This window comes from Mus musculus, chromosome 13 (assembly GCF_000001635.26).
Source record: "Mus musculus strain C57BL/6J chromosome 13, GRCm38.p6 C57BL/6J".
Lineage (NCBI taxonomy): Eukaryota > Metazoa > Chordata > Mammalia > Rodentia > Muridae > Mus > Mus musculus.
The window spans coordinates 29,571,964-29,597,533 of NC_000079.6; the positions used below are offsets into that span (position 1 = coordinate 29,571,964).

The 25,570-nt window shown below is 41.9% G+C and overlaps 1 protein-coding gene across 7 annotated transcripts in view; it reads right to left on the reverse strand.

Moving 5' to 3' along the window:
- Cdkal1 (CDK5 regulatory subunit associated protein 1-like 1) overlaps positions 1 to 25,570 on the reverse strand; it is a 663,938-nt gene that overhangs the window by 380,218 nt on the left and 258,150 nt on the right. Inside the window, exon 1 of one of the 7 annotated variants that reach the window (XM_017315590.2) lies at positions 728 to 6,365. The exons of the other annotated variants lie outside the window; for them this stretch is intronic. The gene's annotated coding sequence lies outside the window, so the exon portion shown is untranslated. Of the gene's footprint in view, positions 1 to 727; positions 6,366 to 25,570 lie in introns of those variants that run through there. 7 annotated transcript variants of the gene reach the window in all.

The window sequence follows — 25,570 nt, forward strand, 5'->3', positions numbered from 1 at the left end:
CCATGTTCACAGAGGTCATAAACCAAGGCAAGGCTGGTTTAGTTTCTTGTACTTGCTGAGGTGGTGGCACATAGCTTTAATCCCAGCACTTTGGAGGCAGAGGCAGATGGATCTCTGAGTTTGAGTATAGAGTGAGTTCCAGGACAGCCAAGGCTACACAGAGAAAACCTGTCTATAAGACAAAACGAATCAGTTTCTTATATTCAAACATTCGCCAGCATTTAATATTGAATATTCGTCCAGAAGACCTCTCTCTATATTAAGCAACCAAGTCTATATAGTGATTATCAGAAGCAATAAATGCCATATTACTAATTTCTAAGGAAGGATACAACTCTCTTTCGTAGTTCTAATGTAACACCCAAGCTGCCTGCTTTCTTTTCTTTAGAATATCTACTTAGTCTTTAACTTGCAGTAAGAGACAACAGCTGGTGCCTCTTTCCCTCATAAACCCCAATCTCTTGGTTTTTCCATCCAAATCAAACAATTTCATCTTCTTTTAATTTCTCTCAAAGGTCTCTTTGCCTGACCTATTCCACTGAATTTCTCCAGAGGGCAATAAAATAATTTCTCAGTGCTTAGGTAGTAGACCCCAAAGTAAAGTTCATGCTTACAAGAATAACAGATCCTTGCCACAACACAAGTGCTCTGCCCAGATTCTATTTCTCACTGGGTGAGTGCCAAGCCCCAATCTTTAAAACATAAACAGCTCTATGATCGGACTTACCATATAGCTACTGATGGCTCTGACCAGCCGTCCACAGCTAACTAACATTCCTTCTTTCTCTTTATGCCAAGAATTTCTCCTGCTGATGTCACACACCAATAAACTTTGCATATTTTTCATTCCCCTTACTAAATAAAAGGCAATGTTGTTCCAGCCTTATAATATATCTGTCAAAAATTATCCTTGAGTAGTTAGCAGAGCTCTCTAAACACCCCAAATATGCAGGGATTCATTTTACTAAAACTTTTTTTGTTTCTTTGCTTTCTGACACAGGGCCTCTCTATGTAGCCTTGACTGGTCTAGAACTCACTAAAGAGACCAGGCTATCTCAGAACTCATAGAAATCTGTTTGCCACTGCCTCCCCTCGGCTGGAACTAAAGGCATGAACCAGCCACTATATCTGAACTCTAAAATTCTCAAAGAAAAGCAGCCCAACAAGGTCTTCCCTGACATCCACATAGCTGACAGTTTCCCCCTTCGTTCTAACCAGGCTATCAGTCCATCAAACTCAAGAGAGGTGCTCTGAGGGACAGCAAACCCATTCTAATCCGTATTTCTGACATTGGTTCTGCTCACTTGCTGTCATTAGTACCAATGACAAGTAAGTTGATTTAGATGATTACAGTATTTTAAGGATATAAGACTCAAAGAACACAGTATACACCCTAAAGTTAATATAAACAAACAGTTCAACAGAATATTTCTACACAATCCACAACGTAGCCACATTTAGATGTAAATTTCAAAGGAAGTATAGCCTAAAATGTAGCAAGGGTGGCTCTGTAACAGTGCTTTATAGTGAACACATCCTGGAAAACACTGGCAGGCAGGCACCCAATCAACCAGAGAGCTGGAGATAGAGTTGGTCAGTCCGCCTGCAACCAGCACGCCAGTGCACTCCAGGAGAACTGCAAACACCTTATGTACCTAAGAGGTTAGACCCAGATTTTGAATTCCTGTTATTTTCTAGAATGTTAATTTCTCTGAAAGTGTTCCTTAATCTAACACCACTCACCTGATAAATAACCTGATACCCAGTGCTCAAGTCACCTTACCACACATGCCTTGAACATAAGCTAGGCACCTGACTCAAGAAATTAACTAAAAGTAGTCAAAAGAATTAAAGCCTCAGACTGAAGCAGTCCACAGGAAATTCGGCAGCCTGAGTAGCATCATCACCCTCTCTGCATGGCAGCCTGTCATCTCTTCTCACACACTGACAAGAAATGCACTTCCATGTGACCAACTGCACAGGGACACTGAGGCGAACACTCATCCAATCTCAAGACAGGCCCTTGGCACTTTGGGCATGCTCTGAAAGTACCCCTACCTCCTGGTGGCCATATTTCCTAATTACTGAGTCAATCAGTACAGGTAGGGTTTAACAAACTCTCAGCATGTGCCAGTCTACTCAGATGCAAGCATGCAACAGACTTCTAAGCATCCATATTCTAAGGCACTCTTTTCATGGGAAGAACTATCTTGACCATACAGTCCCTTAACAATTAAAAATAAGAATAGTGTAGGAAGTATGGGTAACAAACACAAATAATAGTGGTTTTGTTATTTCCACATTCCACGGAAAAGAATGTGAATCTTTGAAACTATTTGGAGATTTATAATCTTGTAAATATGATGAGAGTCTGAATCAAGGAATGGAAGAGGAATTTAAGATCTTCTAGTGCTGAGACACTTGTCAGTCAAGGATGAACCTGATCTGCCCACTGGGGACTCCGGTTGCTTCAATCCACTGTGCCCCTGCTCCTCTTCAAACCGGTATCCGACCCACTTTCCACTCTTTATTCTTATGCTTCCATCTCCAAGTCTAGTCCTAGGAAGAGCATCAAACCAGATGTGCCCAGGCTTGGCCTGTCTCACCACTGCAACAGCCTGGACAAATCTAGTCTGGACACCTAAGTAAGATGCTTCACTGTTACCTTTTAAGATGACTGTTGTGAGCTAGCCACTAATAACTAAAAGGAACCTTGCAGGAATGACGACTGATACAGTACTACACGGGGCTAATGAGAAAACTGCCAATGACTCTGCTACACAAAACATTCAGCTCTGTAAAGCACTGAGAGCTGAATGGCACTGACACCCAGTGTGGCTAAGAAAAAACAGTGGATTCTGAGTGGAACCCCATCTTCTTATCACTGTTTAATACTGAACTTTCTGTTGTTGGTGGAATCCAGGTCACATTCTTGGGCCACTGGAACATCAGTTCTCTGAGTTCTCTCATGGTGAAGTCATTTTCATGAGGTTGGAAATCCCCCACATTATAGAATGTTCAAACAAGGCTGGGGAGCCAGAGGACGCTACTGCTGCCAAGGCTGCAGGATTCTAAGTGCTGATAACAAATGAGCACTCACAGAAAGCAGAGAGAGGGCTCACTGGGTCCCAATCACAGCTCACTGTAAGGGCTGATGTGAATTCATGGCTACTGAAGAGACAAACAGCTTTCCTCTCTCCTGGAGCAACTCATGACTACTGATATTTTAGTTCAATTACTTCTCAAATAAAATCCAGGTTAAAGTAAGCACCATACTGCTACTAGACAATTCCAGAGGGTAGACATGGAGGTGAGTGCTAAGCACTGGTGCTGGCCTCAGCATCTTGCATGGATAAATACAATGAAGGTACATAGATCACTTTGCTATTGCTCCTTTCCAAAGCAACACTTTAGGTAGATCCCCAGTGCAAGCTGCATACAGAGCTATAAATATGAGAAGCAAAGAAACTGAAAAATGGTCTCCAGGCAAAGCAAACAAATTGCATTCATATGCCTGAAAAACAACAGTGGCATGCACACAACTTCACAGCACCACCATATAGAACACACAAAGTTTGTCAGCCTGGCCTTTTTCATGGGATGCACAAGAAGCTTGCAGCACACCACTCAGGCAGGAAGAAAGCTGACTGACTGGCGGCAGCAACAGCAAAAGGGCAGGCAAAGTTAAAGTCATATTAACTATGCAGCTCGTTTGGCTTTTTAAAATTCCTTTTCCTTAGCTTAGCTTGAGAAGAGGTTTGCATCAGGTAAAGCTCACGTAGTTCAGATGGTCCTGTCTTCACATGTTCAGGCTGCAAGAACAAAATACTTAGTCTGCTTATTTTGCACTTTCTTGAAGGCTGAGAAATCAAAGATCAAAGTGGCCACAGACTTGGTGCTCGTGGTGCTGGCCCTTTTCTCAGATGAAACAACTGTGCATGTCCCTCCTGTAGTAGAAAAAGGACAGGAGCTAAAGCTCCCTCAAGCTTTGTTATAAGGGCACTGATACAGTGCACGGCAGGAGTTCATGACCTCAGCACTTCTCAAAGGCTCCTCTTTTCATACTATCTTGGGGATTAGGTTTCCCAATATGGATTCCAGAAGGACACAAATACTCACAGCGTAGAAAGTAATTCAATCTCTTAAAATGTGCATGGGAACACTGTGATCGAGGGAACACTGTGATCGAGGGAACACTGTGATCCAGGGAACACTGTGATCGAGGGAACACTGTGATCGAGGGAACACTGTGATCCAGGGAACACTGTGATCGAGGGAACACTGTGATCGAGGGAACACTGTGATCGAGGGAACACTGTGATCGAGGGAACACTGTGATCGAGGGAACACTGTGATCCAGGGAACACTGTGATCCAGGGAACACTGTGATCGAGGGAACACTGTGATCGAGGGAACACTGTGATCGAGGGAACACTGTGATCGAGGCCCTCATAGCACAGGTACACAGTGCGCGCCACTGACACGTTAGTTCAATGAAATTCACGGCCAATAGGCATATGGCTTGAAAGGCATTTGATGGTATTGATTACTCTTTTGCCTTTCTATTAATTAGAAAAGAAGCCCTTCTTTCAAAGGAGACTTTTACCACACCCATGCAGTGTTTTGTGAAAGAAACAGAAACATGCCAAGTACATGCAGATGGACTAATGTGAGAGCGCTCTGGAGATTAGGCCTAGCCTTGAGAGCTTCTTTTTGCTTTGCAGCTTTCTGCCTAAAACATCAGTGTCCTTTGGAAGTGTACTCTCTCATGTGAGTTCCCGATTCTCACACTTAAAAGAAGGTTTGGGAAATGGGGCTGAGGTCTGCAAAGAGGCCACACCTTTTCCACCCAGCAACCTGTCCACCCTCAGCTTAGAATCCTTTCCTAAACCTTCTCTCAGCTGTCCAATCCAAAGCCCCCTGCTGTGCTCTCCTCGCTTCTTCTGTCCCTTGCCTATCCTTGGTTGTCTCCTAGGGACTTCTGGAATCTGCAGATCCTTCATTTCTCTAGTTCCCCTGAAAACCATCAATGTTGAATTGGTCTGCATCATAATGCAGTTGTCTAACTAGTGAAGGCTTCCTGCAGTCTTCATGCAGCTTTCCCTTGACACTCTAATCCCTAGCACACGATCAACTCCCAGACAACACCTACACTGTTACAGTTCTAGTTCAGTCACAGGCCTTGTGTGTGTTTCTATCAGAACACGTAGATTTCTATAGACTTCTTCTGTACAGTCAATTAATAGAATGGCCACAGCAATTAGTACACAGAACTGTTCAGCCATTCACCGTAAACTCCCCCATGCTATGCCTTCACTGTCTACCTATATAATTGTCACTTTAGGAATAAAGTACACAATCATTTGAGATTCACATCTGTAAAACTCAAATACTCCTGAAATCCAATCGTATGGTTTTATTTGTCAATGATCGTTTCTATTTATTGCTGAGTAGAATTTTCATGATCTGGCCATACTACAGTTTGCTTATCAATTCACATTCTTAAAAATGCAACCTGACCAATACAGATGCAGATAATTACAGCCAACCAACTGAGCCTGAGGAACCCAATGGAAGAGCTAGGGAAAGGACTGAAGGAGCTGAAGGGGACTGCAACTCCATAAGAAGAACAATTTCAACTAACTGGACTCCCCAGAGCTCCCAGGGACTAGACCACCAACCAAAGAGTATACATGGAGGGAGCCAAGACTCCAGATGCATATGTAGCAGAGGATGGCCTTATCGGACATCAGTGGGAGGCTTGATACCCCAGCTTAGGGAGATGCTAGAGAGGTGTGGTGGGAGTGGGTGAATGGGAGATAGAGAGCCCTCATAGAGGCAAAGGGGAGGGGAAAAGGAGAAACGGGATGGGGGTGGTGGTGGAGGGGTAACTGGGAAGGGGATATCATTTGAAATGTAAATGAATAAAATGATTAATAAAAAATGCATGGGTTTATAGTTTGGGGCTCCTACTACTAAATGTGCTATGAACCTTCATTCATAGGCTTTAGACAAGCAGAAGTTCCACAGGTGTTTCCAGGAACAGAAACTTTAAGCAGCAACTGCTTTGTCTGCTGACTTGACACCATTGTGGTACTCAGTTGTCAGGTTGGACCTCAGTCAAGGTGTTGCAGTGAGGGTATTTTTCTGAAATGAGCAACATCTAAAATATTAAATAACTCTCCACAATGTGAGCAGACTTCTTTAAACCAGTTGAAAGATCTATAATAAAAATATTGTATTCCTTGAAATTGGAAAAAATTCTGCCTTCAGACTTAATAAATCAACACTGTTCACTTCTGGAACCCCCAACCTGCCTCAGCACATGCAGAGAATTTCAAGCTTGCCAGTTTCTAACTCTGAGAGCCAGTTTTAATTTTTAAATTTTAAGTTTTAAAATTTTTATTTCTGATTCTATACCATACACACACATTCTCTCTCTTTCTCTCTCTGTCTCTCTCTGTCTCTGTCTCTCTCTCTCTCTCTGTCTCTCTCTCTCTCACACACACACACACACACACACACACACACACACACACACACACACACACACACCTGAATTGGTTTCCTTTCTGTGCAGCATCTCTCTAATTACAGCACGGCATGATTAAGAAATAGGCAAGGGTATCTACATTGACCACCTTTTCATCTCCCCTCAATATATAAATATATTTGTGACAAAAATGTAAATCAACTTAAAACATACTTACCGATGATTAAGATGGAAATTCTGGAAATATGCAATGAGAATATCCTAATGTAAATTCCACTACTGTTATATTATGCAAATTATGCAACAAGGAACGGAACTAATTGGCCATGCCTTCAGCTTTACACCCGCCAGGGTAACCATGGTAAACTATGCAGACACACAAGCAGGCACTCTATGATGTAGATGTAAGTCATCCCTCAGTGGTACAAAGAGCATCCATTTTGTCAGTGTGGTAGTAGGCATATTAAAACAAATCCATGCATTGAAAAAGTAGACTATTTCATATGCTTAGCATGAAAAACCTGTTCAGAGGTCTGTGTCCACTATAGAAAACTATGGTATCCAGTATAGTACAGGTTTAGCCAAATAATACAAGGGCCAAGTAAATGGTGACAAGAGGTTTGTCAGGAGTTCAAGGCCAGCCTGAATAGGAAGGATAGAAAGAAAGAAAAGGAAGAGAGAGGGAAGGATGAGGGAGAACCATGCAAGCACAACAATGTAACACTGGTGTCTCTGCACCAAGACCATTTTCCAAACACAACAATAAGTTACTACTGACCTCTTAGGTTCAGGGTACAGCCTAGTCTCTGGTGATAGAAGATTCCTTACAAAAAATTCCCATGCCAATGCACATCAGATCTACAAATAGTGAGGTGGGATAAGATGGGGTAAAACCAAACAATGAAATAGCTCAGAGCTTGATAAATCCCTAGTAAGGAAAAAAAAACCTAGGTCAAAGATTAAAGGATGGGGGTATGGGTAGCAAGATGTGCTAATTTAGACAGGCAAGACCTCCCTGGGAAGGTATAACATGGGCTCCTCTGGTCAAGGATGACCTCTGACTTCCTACAAATGATGGCTAGAAAAAGAGATGCTCATTAATTTCTCTAGTGAGGCTGATTGTCAGCTGCACTATTAGTGCCTTCTACTCTTGGCTCCTGTCTCCGGGACTACATACTGCCATTCAGTTCAGAGCTCACAGACCCTGGCAGCCACCATTCAGCTACCTCTGCAGCTCATGTGTCCAGCTGCCCGTGTGCTTCTCCCTCACTCACTAACTACACCATTCATAAAACTTGTCATTTCCAGAAACCTAGAGACAAGCTTTACCTCAAGAGAGGCTTAACCCTCCATCCCAAGGGCCCAGCCAACAGTGCCTCCCACATCCCACCCAGGCAGGGAAAGTCAAGCACATTTGACTGAATTCCACTTCAGATGAAAAAATAAGAAACAAATGATAGCAAAACAGAAAGTTTAGGGCAGGGAATAGAGGAATTTACACTCCACATTTTCATGAATTTGAATTAAACAATAATAAAACTGCCTGATAAAAATCAACAGCAGAAATGGGGCATCTTTGTATACATTCATTCAAAACAAAATAGTATTAGACCCTGGGTCCATCAATCACCGTGCAGTAGAAAAACCCAAGAACTATCAAACTATTGGGTGGTCCTCCTCAGAGGAACCTTGTCAGAACCATCTGACTTTGATCTCCCATTCACAGAAATAGCCCGGAGAAACTTCTCCACCCCATAAGAATAACAAATCTCAGAAGCCACACAATCTGCAGGCCAGAAATCACCTCTGGTGAGAAATCCCCCTTCCAGTGCACTGAGGCAATATTAACTGTTACGATGCTAGATAAGATGCAATTCAGTGAAAACTCAGAGGAATAAAAGCCAGGGCAGCAGATCTCAGAGCCTAAGCAAGACTAAGGAGGGGAAGACAAGAGAGATCAGTAGCAAACTCTGGGTGAGAAGGAACCTCCAGCCACCAACCTTTAAGGAAACTATGAGATACAAAAGAAAATATAAAACCTGGAAGTGAAATTTTAACTGTTTTTCCAGATATAAGAGCCACACTAATGAAACTTAAACATATCAAATTCTGTCATTCTTGGTGAAATTTCATGAGTCAAAGCATTTAGGATGACCTTCCCCATATAAAAGGTCAGTGATTTGTGTGCACATGTGCAATGGGAGCAAATGAAAAACAACTGCAGAGAGAGAGGAAAACAGCGCAGCTAACAAGAAGTCCCTTCCTTCATTCCAGCCCCAGGGTGTCCATCTGATGACAGAGTCCCTTCCCTCACCCTGGCCCCAGCCAGGGTGTCCACTGGATGAGTGTCCTTCTCACACAGAAGCAGCAAACAGCTATGCTTAAACCTAAAAGACGCAGCTGAAGGAAGAGACCTGTCCCCCGTCTTGTCCTTTGAGGGCTGCATGACTAATGAGTGAGGCTCTCATGTACAAGGCTGAGAAAGGTGATTAGCCTGTGGGCTTTGCCCATGTGACCACTCTTTCCAAATCACCAGACCTCCTGCCACACTTCAGTTTTCACATGGAAAATGGAGTAATGGTGCTGTATGGTTTGACAGTCACCGGAAATTATGGTGCTAACGGCCACTGCCTTGTTAGAGAGGAGCGGGACTTCAAGAGGTAAACAGGTCCGGAGGCTCACAGATGTAGAGCACTGTATTTAAGGGGGAGCTTCGAATGTGAGAAGCACCAGCCCATAGTCCAAACGCAATAAAAAAGAAGGGAAAAGAGAGAAAGACAACTGAGTGTTATTAGCATGCGTCTTTCTGCTTCCTGATCTGCCCCGATATGAGCAAGCAATGTCAGGTCCCTAAGCCAGAAGATGTGCCTACCATCACGTTCCCCACCCTCAAAACACCCTCATAAACTGTTTCTCATCACACATTAGGCCATAAATAAATAAATAAATAAATAAATAAATAAATAAATAAATAAATAAATAAATAAATAAATAAATCTAACTATATAACTGCTAGGCTATATTCTATTTACACGGCAGTCCTACCAGGCTATCCTCCACATTTCCGTGGCTGTCATACTAAGGCTGTACACTATATTTCCATGGTAGTCCTACTAGACTATATCCTACATTTACGTGCTATCCAGCGGCTTGCTCTATCAGCTCAGGATTTCAGTGAGGTCTAACAACTCAGAGGGCTTAGGAAGAAATCCCGTCTTGGATGGGTATCTGCAGGGACGGTTGACTCTAAGGGCTCTCTACTAGCTGCTTAGTTAACATGACAGATAACAAGTCCTGCCTCTAAATCAGGGCACTCTCAGAGGCGTCTGGGTTTAGAATTTCAAAATAACAAAGAAACAAAATACAACTCATAACCCACTCTCCTTCAAAATACTCAAGAAGCCAGGACACACCCAGAGTGTCCCAAGCTATGCTGAAATCTCAAATCTGAGAGAACTACGTCCTAGCCAGCACTCACTTGAGCCCAGGCCTAAGTCTGACCCATTGCTTATGCAGCACATGTCTACCCTCTCTACACCAATTGCCAAACAGAACACCCAGTTCACTTCAATTGTCAGATAAATCTTTTTTTTTTGTTAGTAGAAATATGCTGCACAGAGCCTCCTGTGTTTTTATTGGCTAAAGCTGGCAACCTACCCACAGATGGGTGGCAATGCCACACAGAATTCTCAGGGGAAGACAGTGCTGCCTCAAAGTTCTTCACAATTACCAGTGGAACCTGTTGTGCACACTCCCACGCTTCTGGCTAGATGCCCACTCTGTTGCCTTCACAGGAGGGGCCTGAAAGGCCATGTGCTGGGATGTAAAGACACATTTTTTTTTCAGACAGTGGACACTGGGCTGCAAGGGCTAAACAAAGAGAAATAATAAAAACTTTGAGGAGGCGGGGAAACCAATGCTCAGAACTCCCCGCTGGAGTCCCGGGCCTCCGTAGAACAGTGTAGAGCAGAAGAACACAGGAAACAGAAGAGGTGAGAGTAGCAAGGCTGACCCCTGCCAGGGCAACAGTGGGAGTGGCGACTGTGGTAAGGCTGTTCGCCAGGCTCCTTCATGCAGCAGGAGTACACACTTACACTGGGATGGAGGCCACTGGGACATGAGAAGAGGGCCAGCTGCTGGGCCCCTCCCACACTGCATCTTTGATGCTACCTGAGGTCTGCCTTGGAGGGTGTTCACAACACAAAGTCTCCTCCTCCCTCCAAGTGGCCACAGTGAGAGCAGAACTGTACATGGTGTGTGGGTGGTCTCACTGTAGCTCCAGGTACTGAAATATGCTTCCAACATGGGAAAACTAAACCAGCAAGCAGAGCCACAGCCAGGGGAGCACTGACAGAATCTGTGCTCGGGATGACTCTCCAGAACGAGCCTCATTGGGCAGATTCTGTGGCAGTGGACATATAGGACTCGTACCCATTTAAACCAGTATCACCAATTCACACACAGACAACTAGACCAGAAAGAAAAACCTCACTGACTGACTTGAAAGATACATCTTCTTCAGAGAGCCTGATGCGCTTGTGGTCCTGTCCTCAATTCTGATTACCTCCTCCTAAACAGCTTACTGAGCTACATGGTTGAAGATCTCTGAGCTCTACAGAAGGAACTTCATCCCAGAAGGAATGTGCTCTGTCTACAGACACAGGCCACTTCCTAGGGTTGTCACTCACATGCAATGGCCACCATCCCATAGCTTTAGGATCTGAATTTACACTGTTTATCCAAAAAGGATGGAACAAAGATACAGAACAACCAGAAACTTTGACTCATTGATGAGGATCTGATGTCAGTACCAGTGCTCATTCAAATGTACTGTAGCATGGCTGCTGTGAAGATGGCCATCATGGGCTGTTGCCTTGGCTACATCAGTGATCAACTAAAATGCAAACTGCCTCGTGTTCCTGTGCAGGCTTTCTTAATCAGATCTTTTGGTGTCAGCCCACATGAAAGGACATGGAATCAGGAAACTTTCCCTTTTTGCCTTCTTGCCCTCACTCGCACTGGCAAGTTCATCTATCCTGTTGTTAAGGAATTTATTCACCTGAATTAGAACCCACTTCTTCAAGATTCCAATATATACTGAAGACCAGTTACCTTCCAGGACTTAAGCCCCAACTGGAGCTGCTAAGAGATCTACCATGCTGGACTGAAGTACTACCAGACTCTCAGCCTTTTCATCCTGAGCTGCCATTGCGGACCCGGATCACAAGCTGTAAGCCAGTGTAATAAATCTCATATGTGTGTGGGTGTATATATTTATTCTATCAGTTCTGTTTCTTTAGAGAACCTTGCTTAACACAACACCAAAAGATACAAATACTGTAGTAAAAATATTTTTATTCAATTATTTTTACTAAAACTACACAGGAAGATTCTTGTTATACAAATAATCACAAAATAAATTTACTTCATGGCAAATAAGAATTTTCTGTCTGTTTATAATAGATATAAGCAAACCACAATGAAACGAGACAATACATAATGTAGGGCATCTAATCATTTAGAAACTGTTACTCAGGATAAAAATGTTTATGTATAAGTCAACTTCTTGTCAGTTGTAGGAAAAGGTTCCCCTAAAAACATAAAAATGACTGGAGATTGTATAATACTGCAGAATTTCAGTATACATTATTTAACCTTCTTAGTAAGAAACAAAAATATTTATGTAAAATAAAAGAGCCAATGTAAAATCTAGATAATCTAGGTCATGTGTCATCAAAATCATTTGCCTACAAATAAGAACCAGAAGGAAATTTGTTGTGCTTGATTAATTAAATTTGTACCTATAAGTTCTATTTAAAATAAAGTATTATGTTTTTAATCAATAGTAGAAGTGTTCAAATAAATCCATGAAGGCCAATCGAAATGTGACACGATTCCATTCCACTGAGTTAATTTTACATATTGTAGAGTATCATTAGCCTTTGGTGAAAATACATTCATTTTTCTCTTACCCCTTTTTCTAATTCTAAAATCTGAAACGGCAGAGAAAAATCGATCCATCTGCAGAAGACTGTGGAGTCTCCCATACTGTGGAGGGTGGTTCTATCACATGGCCAGGCTTTAATTCCCAGAGGACTATACTGTGTGCTTCTGGGGTGACTATAATCTGTGGAACAGTTCAAGAAAGGCACAGAAGAGAAGCAGTGACACCTGGAAGACACCTCCATGGTTAAAAGATGTGACAGGAGATATAGAGATGCTGAAGGGTGCAGTGTATACTTCCATCTATGTCTAGCTCTTCCATCCCAGTTGCCCCTGTTGATCAAAGACAGCAAGATACCCACAACCACATGCTTGGCAACAACCCACTAAGGTACCTTGCACACAGAGGCACAGTGATCCAAGGTCCTCCATGGCCTTTTTCTTCACTGTCTACCTTTGTGGCTGTCCCTGTTGAGGTTCTGAATCATTCCAATGATGGCTAGATGCCACTTCCTCAAATTTTGCTATGCAATGAAAGGTCTGTTCCTACAGTAACACCCTGAATCCATTACCCATAATGCCTGGCTTCCCTTGACCAATACCTTGGATAACAGGTCAAGTCATCCCAGGTGCCCTCGAACTTTTGACACCCTGTCTCCAAGTGATGATATTATGGGTGTACACAGCAGGCCTGGCTCATCTCCACCAGTTTTGTGTGTTGTCCAGTTGTATTGAAAGGATATACCCTGTCACTCAACCACTACTATTCATTTGTCACCAGAGCCTTTTCCTCTCCTCAACCTGAGACTCCAGGGGTATCAAACAACAATACCCTGCTTTCCCCCAGCCTTTTCACATACTCAGGCAAGGACCTCCTTACAGTGAGTTTTATGACCCTGGGTAGTCATGTATGTGAAATCATGAGGTACTTTTTTTTTAAATTAGGTATTTTCTTCATTTACATTTCCAATGCTACCCCAAAAGTCCCCCAACCCGCCCCCCCACTCCCACTTCTTGGCCCTGGCGTTCCCCTGTACTGAGGCATATAAAGTTTGCAAGACCAATGGGCCTCTCTTTCCAATGATGGCTGACTAGGTTATCTTCTGATACATATGCAGCTAGAAACATGAGCTCCAGGGGTACTGGTTAGTTCATATTGTTGTTCCACCTATAGGGTTACAGACCCCTTTAGCTCCTTGGGTACATTCTCTAGCTCCTCCACTGGGGGCCCTGTGATCCAGCTGACTGTGAGCATCCACTTCTGTGTTTGCTAGGCCCCAGCATAGCCTCGCAAGAGACAGCTATATCAGGGTCCTTTCAGCAAAATCTTGGTAGTGTGTGCAATGGTGTCAGCGTTTGGGGGCTGATTATGGGATGGATCCCCGGGTATGACAGTCTCTAGATGGTCCATCCTTTCGTCTCAGCTCCAATCTTTGTCTCTGTAACTCCTTCCATGAGTGTTTTGTTCCCAATTCTAAGAAGGAGCAAAGTGTCCACACTTTCGTCTTTGATCTTCTTGAGTTTCATGTGTTTTGCAAATTGTATCTTGTATCTTGGGTATTCTCAGTTTCTGGGCTAATATCCACTTATCAGTGAGTACATATCATGTGATTTCTTTTGTGATTGGGTTACCTCAGTCAGGATGATGCCCTCCAGGTCAATCCATTTGCCTAGGGATTTCATAAATTCATTCTTTTTAATAGCTGAGTAGTACTCCATGGTGTGACTGATTTCACTTAGAACTATATCTTCAAGGTTCATCTCTGCTGTTGCATATATCAGTACATCATATGTATCAGTATATATGTATCAGTATGTCAAGATATGTCAGATAGAGTATCCTACTTTGTTCTTGTTGTGATAAACACCACCACCACAACAACAAAAAAGAAATTTGAAAAGGAAATTCTTTATTTCAGCTTACAATTCCAATGTCAAAACCTAACATTTAGAGAAGTCAAAGAAGACCCTCAAGGCCAAGAACCTAGAGGAAGGGCTGAAGCAGAAACCATGGAGGAACACTACTTACTGGCTTGCTCCTCAACATTCTTACACAGCCTACAAACCTGCATAGAGATTGTTCTGCCCACCATGAGCTAAGCCCTCCTAATCAATAAGCAAACAGAAAAATATCTCCACAACAAGCTACAAGTCAATCTAATCAGACAATTCCCAGGTTGAGACTTCTCTTGGATAGCTGCAGACTTGCCAAGTTGCCAAAGGATGCTAACTAGGAAGAAGGACCTTTGAAGCTAGTATTTGAAAAATTAGTCTATTATTATGTACTTTTGTTGTGTATATAACTGAAGAGAATCACATAAGTAAATATGAGTTTCTATTTTAGATCCATGATGAGTGAAGATGCAATCTTGTGATATGAGCATCTAAAGGATGGAAGACAAATATAGCTGGGTAGCGTGCTGTGTGCTACTGAGGTTAAGAAGATGCCAAGCCAAACTAGTGTTACAACTAAATGTTACCACAGAGAAACAGCCCTATAATAACTTAGAGAAAACCAGAATGAAATCTAAACGCCCCCCCCCCCACCTCCTTAACACCCAAGCACAAAAAGAAATGGCCATGTGTGAAATGAACAAAAAGAGTTTATCATGATTAGAATAAAATAGCAAAATGAAAGTGTCTGGGGGGGAGAGCAGGACTTTGTTATTTGATTATCGTGCAGGGTCTCAGTTTGAGGAGAAAAAAAGGAGAAAAAGCCTGTGGCAGAGAAGGGGTAGTAAAGACTGGGGAATAGTGAGTATCCTTTCAATATGATGGGACAATACACTTACCATCTGAGGAGATGAGCCAGGCCTGCTGTGTACACCCATAACCTCAGCACTTGGAAACTGAGACAGTATGTGAGAAGCCTGGCAGCCCCACCTCTTAAAGGTTCCACAACCAAAATCAACCACCATCCTAGGGAAGAGTATTTACTGATTTAAGATTGATGCTGCAGCATCTCACCAGAGCTGGTGCTGGTGCTCTCTTCTGGTTGCTGTAGGTTGTCTCCATACCAACAACAACCCAAGGGTACTTCTTTTCTAGGTCTGCAACTTTCTCTACCCATAGGCAGCGACTTTCTAATTTCCTTTATAGATAACTGTTTTTAAACACCCCATTTTTTAGTATCTGGCTCCCAAAATATTTTTTTTTCTAATGAAAGGGATAAAAGGTAAGATGTTTAAGTTCCCTGGAGTTCTCATGAGTTGTAGAAGAGGGAACCTTGTGACAGTGGGAGGAAGTACGCCAATAAGGGAGTTGGACATTTCTTGGTCTTCAACTCCATAATCAGAATTTTCAGTAAGCATTCAGAGCACAGGTTTCTGATATTCAGAACTCTCTGCCCACCCTAGTTTCTGCAAACTCTAAGCACTCTAACCCAGCTAACCCTGTTGCATAGCTGATGGCTGAGGGTAGTTGCTACTATGCTAAGAACTAAAATTAGCTTAAAGTAATTCCAATTTACTATCAAAGAACTCTCTCGGAAGCTGTAAACCTTTAAATAGAACCCAGAATTTCAGGATAATTAGAAATAATCACCAAACAGGCCCTATCAGTTAAGTTACTACTTACAGCAAGATTCTAGATGCTGTCTGCCCTGCCATCTTCCCAGAATCCTCTTCACATTCACTTCTTAAGCGATAATTGCTAGTCCTAAAAGGATCTGTGGCTGTCATGATAAATAAAGTAAAACAAGCCCCACTCTTCCCGGGGATACACACATGAGCAGGTTCTCAATTTCACTTTATTAAGGTATTGTTACCAAGTGTTTTCAAACAAAAACATGCTCTACATAGAAGCAGGATTATGTTGCTAGAATTATTCCCTTTTCTCAATTACTATGCTCCATCTACAAAACAAGTTGTTATGATCAAGCAGTCAAAGGAAAGCATGCAAGAAGCACAAACCCTGATCAGCTTCTTCAGTAAACACGTGAGGATCTGTGTAAAAGCAGTATCGCTAAAGAGGACAACAAGATCGATCGTGGAAGACTTTTGAATGATGCAGATCACTAATGTTCAATTATGAAATCTCAAAGGCACTTGGGCACAGGAAAGATAAGAACATGCATTTACCAACTGTAGCCCTACCTCATTCAAGAACGCATCTTCTAATAATGATGCTTCAGAAGATGAAAGCACAGAATGTTTCAAAGACTGACATCCTCAGAAAAGCTTTGAAATCAGAGTAAGAGATTCAGAACTAAATGTGTGAGTATGGGCATGTGGGCATGTCTAAGGGTGGATAAGGGAAGAGGGAAGTTTCTTGAGAGCAGTGGTTCTCAGCCTCCCTAAGGCTTCAGACCTTTAATGCAAGTCCTCATGTTATAGTGACGGCCCTCTTCCCCGACTATAAAATTACTTCATTGCTACTTCATAACTGTAATTCTGCTACTCTCAAGAACTGCAATGTAAGTATCTGATAATTCAAGATATCTGATATGTGACCTCTGTATGGGTCGAGACCCACAGGTTGAGAACCACTTCTTTAGACTGTTTAGTCAAATAGGGAAAATGTGGCATAGACCTAGGCAAATAAGCTTGGCAGCTAAACTGTTTCAAAATGAATGTTGTGAATATGTTTTGACAACGTAAGTACAAGGGCCTAAGTCTGGATCTCAGAACCCACATAAAACCAGACATGGAAGTCTGAATCTGTCATCCCACTGCTCCTGTGGTGAGATAGACCAGAGAATGAGCATCCCTGGAGTCTGCTGGGCCAGCAAATCTGCTGTATGCAAACCACAAAAGACACTGCTGTACGCAAGGCATAAGGCAAGGACCATACCTAAGGCTGTCCTGTGTTCTCTGCACTTACACCACACTATGCTTATGGCTGAATAAACACTTCAGACACACCAACAGACACCCCTTCACACACATGCACACACACACACACACACACACACACACACACACAGAGTGTAAATAATAGGATATTATGGCAGCCAACATTGAGGACAGAGGGAGAAATGACTACTTATGCAAGCCCTACTTTTGCCATTGAACATATGGCTGCATTCTGGATAAAGATGGCAAAAATACGTCATCCTTTATTCACTATCTGTATAGCCAGCCCAATAACCATTTTATTGTTGTTCCTTTAGCACATCTTCTCTATACTATGTGCCATTCCTTTTAAAGTACTATTACATTTTTATACTCCATCATGAAGAGATTTCATCAATAGTACAATCTTAACTACAATCTGTGTGTTGATAATTAACATTTACCTCTCCACCAATAATGCTTTTTAAACCTTAGACGCTGTACTCATATTTCATATCTAACTTCACTGTATTTGACAAAATAACTATGTTGTGAATTTGCACATACAAGTGTGTGTTTGTGTATGAATGTGTTCAATCTGTTCATCTCTTTGTGTCTCTGCTGCCATGCTGTTCAAACTAGATGACTTCTCCACATAGCCTCTGCCGGGACCCTCCACGGATCTCAACAATTCACTCACCATTCTGTAGTTATGGATCTCTTAGAAATGCAAATCAGACCATGTCATCCCACTGCCTGAAACCTTCTGATAACTTCCCATTGTTCTTGGGACAAAGCTCAAAATTTCTAATCGGAACACGTACAAAAGTGAGACTAAGCCACGGTGTTAGAAGTCAAGAAGTGGGTACCCTAGGTGGGTGGCTAGGGAGGAGAGACAGCTTTCTAGGTAGCTAGAAAGGTTCTGACTCTTAGTTCAGGTGCCTGTAAAATAATTGTGGACACTGAGAAATTATCAAAGTGTACATGTAAGCACGGGGATTTGTCTGTGTATATGTTATTCTTAAATAAAATTATGAAACAAGAAAAATGTGAAAAGAAAAGGCAATGGATTCTGCAAACAAAGGAAACAGTGAGAAATGTTATCTTCACACATGAGCTCATGGAACGGTCTCCAGCACACATCTGTCTCAGATCCGGCTCCACTACCATGCCATTCCCTTCTCCCTTTCTCTTTCATACTGTGAGCAGCCGTGACGCTGTCATCTGGATTTCAAACAGAACACAAAGGCTCATCTTTTAATACATGAGCTCCAATAGACATTATCTCATCATAAATATGAAAGAGGATGTGTCCCATTGATTTTCAGTACATGATTGCAACAGAAACTATTATAGCTCACACAAACCATTCCAGATAATGACTTCTCATTCAGTTTTAATATTTAACTTCCAGGAAGAATTATACAAATGATTAAATATTCTATCGCATGTTCACCTCCAATTTCGTTCAGGAATGTTGTCCATTATCTTTCATTTACAGCATATTACTTAGGCAAAAATATCACATTATGGTTTAGAAAAAGTTTGCATTTTCATCCATTATCAAGAAATCTATTAGCAAAAACTGAGATGATTCAGTGACGAGAAAGTTGGAAAGGACTCCACCCTACAGGTGTTGTTGCAGAGTGACAGTGCTGGTGAGGGAGCAGATGTTGAGGGGAACCCCTTGAGTAAGCACAGCTAATGGTGCTCTGCCTCATCATTAAGCCTTCTCACTCAGGCAGCCCAGACATGATGTGCCACCAGCAGCAGGTCTGGAAGCGGCCACTGCTTTCATCTGCATACTGCACCAGAGCACGCGACATTTTAAGTGACAACAGTAGGCCACATTGACGGTGCTGATCAGGGGAGAGGCCTTTCATTGCTCACTGCTCCTTCTGGGACCAAAATCTTAGCAGTGAGGGATTTTATTATAGTAACGAGTCAATTGTAGGAGCCATCGAAGATGGTTTGCATCACATTGCCTCACTTGGTTGTTGGCTTCACTACAAATCTAGGTACCTGCTTCCTTCCACTTTTGCAGAGGGTTAGAGTAGATGCTCAGCATCTACACAGCATTAGGAAGAACATGGGAGATAAACTCTACAAAGGTGTAGATTTAAGGGGAGTGGAGATGGCTATTAATGTCAAACATTTTCTGAATACTAGACTTCGTGGAAAGACTATACGATTAACACACTGAGACAGTAATGGTCTCTCCAGTAAGAAGAGCAGGGTGTTCAGGCAGAACTCCAGGCACTTTGCATCTGGTCACTGCCTACAGCTAATGCAATGTGATCAGAACAATGCTGTCTTCATCAAGAGTCTCATGCCCTCTTCATCTCATTTCCTTCTCAAGTCAAACAAAAATAACAGCAATTTCACAGAATATTGTGAGAATAAAAACAGAATTAATAATAATAGAAGTCACTGCATACTGTTCTTGGTATGTATTCTGTTCCCACTTCACCAAGCAGCATTGCATTTTCCAGCATTCCATTTTCAAAGAAGCAAGACCAGCACATAATAAGCTCTTCAGATAACACATGGGCTAACAAGATGGCTCAGCATGTCAAGGTGCATGCAATCAAGTCTAATGAGCTAAATTTGACTACTGAGGTCTACATGGTAAACAGAGAGAACCTAATCTTGTATGTTTCCTTTGACCAAAAACCCCTCCACACACACATACACTGAGATGTACGTGTACACACACACACACACACAAACATAACATATCTAATGCACACACAAAAATAAATACATGTAATTTTAAGAAGAGGAAAATAATGCTCCTGTTATCATAACAGAGCAGTGACTAAAGAACTAAAACTTCAAAGCTCCTGGAGCCACATCTGTGCTGAAGTATATTCACCATATATAATAATTTCACAACTACACAATGTCTTCAGCATGCACACCAATATCACAGTCAACTCACTGTCCTCACCATATACCAATACCAGTGTTATGCACTAGGCTCACCATGCACACCAATGCCATAGATACTCAGTGTGTTGAACAAAGCTGGAGTTACACACTATGTAACAATGCTATAGTTACACACTGTGCTCACCAATGCTGAGGTTCGGTAGCATGTTTACAAGTGCTAATGTTGTGCTTACCAATGCAACAGCTTAGCACAAAATGATGAAATCTCCATAAAATGGATGGTGCATGTGATAGGGTTTATACATGTAGCCTGTTGGCCAGTAGGTAACACAATCTACGTCTGTTTAAGTACCTGTTACTTACAGAAAAGATGTCCTACAGAGGCATTTGTCAGAATGACACTTCAAAAGTTAATGGAAATAAATAGCTGGAGTACTCAGCAAGTTATATAGAGCCCATCTCTCAAGTTTTATATTAATAAAATATGAAACTTTATAAGAGTCTTCAAGATACTCTTTTGAAGGTATATTCTCTGCATAGTTGATTAGAATGCACTATTAGTATAGGCTGGTAAAAAGAAAAAAAACACACATAAATTCAAAGAAAACTGCTTAAAAAAATCCTGGGCTAGAGAGATGGCTCAATAGTTAAGTGTTGAGTTCAACATGGCCACGTAAGGGACAATATGACATGGTTTTCTCACCCAATAATACAGCCAGCACAACAATGGTTGCTGTGAGCATAAGGCTTATTTGTATAATAGTGTACATATTTTCATATACCTCCTTCAAGGAATGCTCTGTCTGCTAAGGTTAATGGCTGTGACAATCACAGACAGCATGAGTTCTGGAACCTAAGGCATGTCTGTGTCTCAGCAAAATGGTAAAACACTGTGACCTTCAGGACAGTCCTAAGGCTGTGGGAAAAACACTGAAAACATGAGTTCAAAAATATATATATATTTTCCCAACTATGCAAAAATATAAGGATGCAATATGGATTGTATAATGAGCTTCACACATATAAAGGAACAGAGGCATCTGTACTATGAGCCAGATTGTCAGAAAGATACAAAGACAGGCAGATTCCTGAGTTCAAGGTCAGCCTAGGGCAGAGCAAATTTAGGCCTAGGCATGATCAGAATGGTAATTCCATGGCAGGCTCCCACCTAGCTATCTTATTGTCTGTGCTTGCCCTTGCTATCTCTTCCTAAGAGTCAAAGGGCTAAGGTCAGGAAATGCTGATTCATGGGAAGGTCGAAAGCGAACCTGGAGTAAATGACTGAATTGATATGTAAATTAAAAAACTGTGGTTTTGGTCTGCATGAGAAGAGCTAGAAGACAAAGATAGCAGTTCTTTTTTAGAATTTTTCTCTGGCTAAATAATATAAAATACCTTGGCGTGACTCTAACTAAGGAAGTGAAAGATCTGTATGATAAGAACTTGAAGTCTCTGATGAAAGAAATTAAAGAAGATCTCAGAAGATGGAAAGATCTCCCATGCTCATGGATTGGCAGGATCAACATTGTAAAAATGGCTATCTTGCCAAAAGCAATCTACAGATTCAATGCAATCCCCATCAAAATTCCAACTCAATTCTTCAACGAATTAGGAAGAGCAATCTGCAAATTCATCTGGAATAACAAAAAGCCTAGGATAGCAAAAACTCTTCTCAAGGATAAAAGAACCTCTGGTGGAATCACCATCTCTGACCTAAAGCTTTACTACACAGCAATTGTGATAAAAACTGCATGGTACTGGTATAGTGACAGACAAGTAGACCAATGGAATAGAATTGAAGACCCAGAAATGAACCCACACACCTATGGCCACTTGATCTTCGACAAGGGAGCTAAAACCATCCAGTGGAAGAAAGACAGCATTTTCAACAATTGGTGCTGGCACAACTGGTTGTTATCATGTAGAAGAATGCGAATCGATCCATTCCTATCTCCTTGTACTAAGGCCAAATCTAAGTGGATCAAGGAACTTCACATAAAACCAGAGACACTGAAACTTATAGAGGAGAAAGTGGGGAAAAGCCTTGAAGATATGGGCATAGGGGAAAAATTCCTGAATAGAACAGCAATGGCTTGTGCTGTAAGATCAAGAATCGACAAATGGGACCTCATGAAACTGCAAAGCTTCTGCAAGGCAAAAGATACTGTCAATAAGACAAAAAGGCCACTAAAAGATTGGGAAAGGATCTTTACCTATCCTAAATCAGAAAGGGGACTAATATCCAATATATATAAAGAACTGAAGAGGGTGGACTCCAGAAAATCAAATAACCCCATTAAAAAATGGGGCTCAGAACTGAACAAAGAATTCTTACCCAAGGAATACCGAATGGCAGAGAAGCACCTGAAAAAATGTTCAACATCCTTAATTATCAGGGAAATGCAAATCAAAACAACCCTGAGATTCCACCTCACACCAGTCAGAATGGCTAAGATCAAAAATTCAGGTGACAGCAGATGCTGGCGAGGATGTGGAGAAAGAGGAACACTCCTCCACTGTTGGTGGGATTGCAAGCTTTTACAATCACTCTGGAAATCAGTCTGGCAGTTCCTTAGAAAATTGGACATAGTACTACCAGAGGATCCAGCAATACCTCTTCTGGGCATATATCCAGAAGATGTCCCAACCGGTAAGAAGGACACATGCTCCACTATGTTTATAGCAGCCTTATTTATAATAGCCAGAAGCTGGAAAGAACCCAGATGCCCCTCAAGAGAGGAATGGATACAGAAAATGTGGTACATTTACACAATGGAGTACTACTCAGCTATTAAAAAGAATGAATTTATGAAATTCATAGGCAAATGGATGGACCTGGAGGGCATCATCCTGAGCGAGGTAACCCAATCACAAAGGAACTCACACAATATGTACTCACTGATAAGTGGATACTAGCCCAAAACTTAGTATACCCAAGATATAAGATACAATTTGCCAAATGCATGAAACTCTAGAAGAATGAAGACCAAAGTGTAGACACTGTGCCCCTTCTTAGAATTGGGAACAAAACACCCATGGAAGGAGTTACAGAGACAAAGTTTGGAGCTGCGACAAAAGGATGAACCATCTAGAGACTGCCTTATCTAGGGATCCACCCCATAATCAGCTTCCAAACGCTGACACCACTGCATACACTAGCAAGATTTTGCTGAAAGGACCCAGATATAGCTGTCTCTTGTGAGACTAGGCCGGGGCCTAGCAAACACAGAAGTTGATGGTCACAGTCAGCTATTGGATGGAGCACAGGGCCCCCAATGGAGGAGCTAGAGAAAGTATCCAAGGAGCTAAAGAGATCTGCAACCCTGTAGGTGCAACAACATTATGAACTAACCAGTACCCCGGAGCTCTTGACTCTAGCTACATATGTATCAAAAGATGGCCTAGTCTGCTGTCACTGAAAAGAGAGGCCCATAGGACACACAAACTTTATATGTCCCAGTACAGGGGAACGCCAGGGCCAAAAAAATGAGAATGGGTGGGTAGGGAAGTGGGGGGGAGGGTATGGGGGACTTTTGGGATAGCATTGGAAATGTCATTGAGGAAAATACGTAATTAAAAAAAAAACGATTTTTACTTAAATATTCTACGTTTTTAAAAACACCTGACTGAAAATATATGTATGTGTGTGTATTCATACATATATGTGTGTATGTGTGTGTGTGTGTATGTATGTATATATATATATATATATATATATATATATATATACTTTTTAAGGAATTAAGCAACTGAGGAAAGTGATATACTAATGAGCAACTGCATTTCACTGCTTCCCTAATAATCTTTTAGATGCTTTCTGTGCAGAGAGAGCCTGAGAACAAACTGCCAGCATCTCTAACTCCACTCTCACATTCACTAAAGCACACTTAGTGCTAAGCAACAAGTCCAGAGTTTACAGGCTATTCCTATTGTGTGTATTCAGGCATAGCACTCAAATGCTTCAACAAAGACCATCACACTAGCATGAAATAAAGCTAAAGAGCTAACTGATGCTCCAAGAAGGAACATCCAAGCTAATGCAACCTGTCTCCTGTCCCTCATTAATATATCACCAGTAGTAATAACAGGCATAGCAGGTTGTCCAGTGCTGAGTCCCTGACTATCCCGCCGATTAGCACTTTGTGCAGATAAGCAAAAAGTATACAGATGTGAAATGTCTTGTCCCAGGTCAGGTAGATACCACGATGGGAGAAATATTTCAACTGACAATGAAGTTAGGATACTACATAAACCACACAGACAGAATGCCTTATGAACAGCTAAGTGGGATCACGTCTAGAACAAAACAAAACAAAATAAAACAAAACAAAACAAAACAAAACAAAAAAAACAACAAAAAAAACAAAAACAAAAAGGCAAAGCAAATACACTATAGATTTACACCACCTCTCATAGACATTCATCCCATACACTTTATCACAGCCATTAGAGAACATATAGACGCTGTGGATATTAGATCTAAACTAAATATACCAATAAACATTTAGTTATAGAGTGGGGACACACTGAGCTCTGTCATTCTGATGCTCTGAGACAAGCAGAAAGCCATGGAGTATTTCATGACAGCTGCTGGGTACAAATGCAGTCAGTGCTGCAGGTTCAATGAATCACAATTATTTGATCGACTCTGGTCATGATCCCAAAGAATTTGGTTTTATTAAGATGCCCTGTTGCACTTCTTTTGTGATGCCAAGTCAACAATATCAACAATCAAAAATGAGGCAGTACAGACAGCTACATATTTGGGCTCATTCCAGCCCCACCTACAGGGCAATGCCCCTCTGCCTTCTGCAGCTGTTTCTACTTACCTGTGGAGAGACAGGTGCAGCACAAAAGGAGCCACGACTCTGCACCTGCTCCCTCCGTTCCAGCCCAGGTCCTCAGGAAACGTGACCTCTGTCAGCCTGTCACAGGAGCAGATGGTAAGGGGAAGAACAGGACTCTCTCATCCACTTGACTTTGCTTCAGTTTAATTCACTCAATTTAACCAATCTTACAGAACTCTACTCACAGGTGCTTAAAGCCATTGCTGCAACAAAGTTGGACTCCTCCAGGAAAGCCCAGACAGTGAGCACCACAGCAAAACTTTACCAAGTCAAGGGCAAGTGGAGAGTCAGCTCGAAGTTAAGAAGAAAAGGGAAGAAAATCAACCCTCAAAGACACTTGTGGGGACCCACATCTGAAATCCTAGCAGTGGGAAAATTAAGGCAGGAGGATTGAGAGCTCAAAGCTAGGTTAAACTCCACACAAAGTATAAGATCCCGTGTGTGTGTGTGTGTGTGTGTGTGTGTGTGTGTGTTGTATCATGAGACACCCTCAAAAACCACAAACACTTTGAAATACCACCCACATAAGTCATCAGAAAAAAGGTCGATTTAAAAGTGAGTACTGCTCTGTGGAACCCGGAGATCTGAGCAGATGGCTAGGATGACGAACATGCAGTTCAATG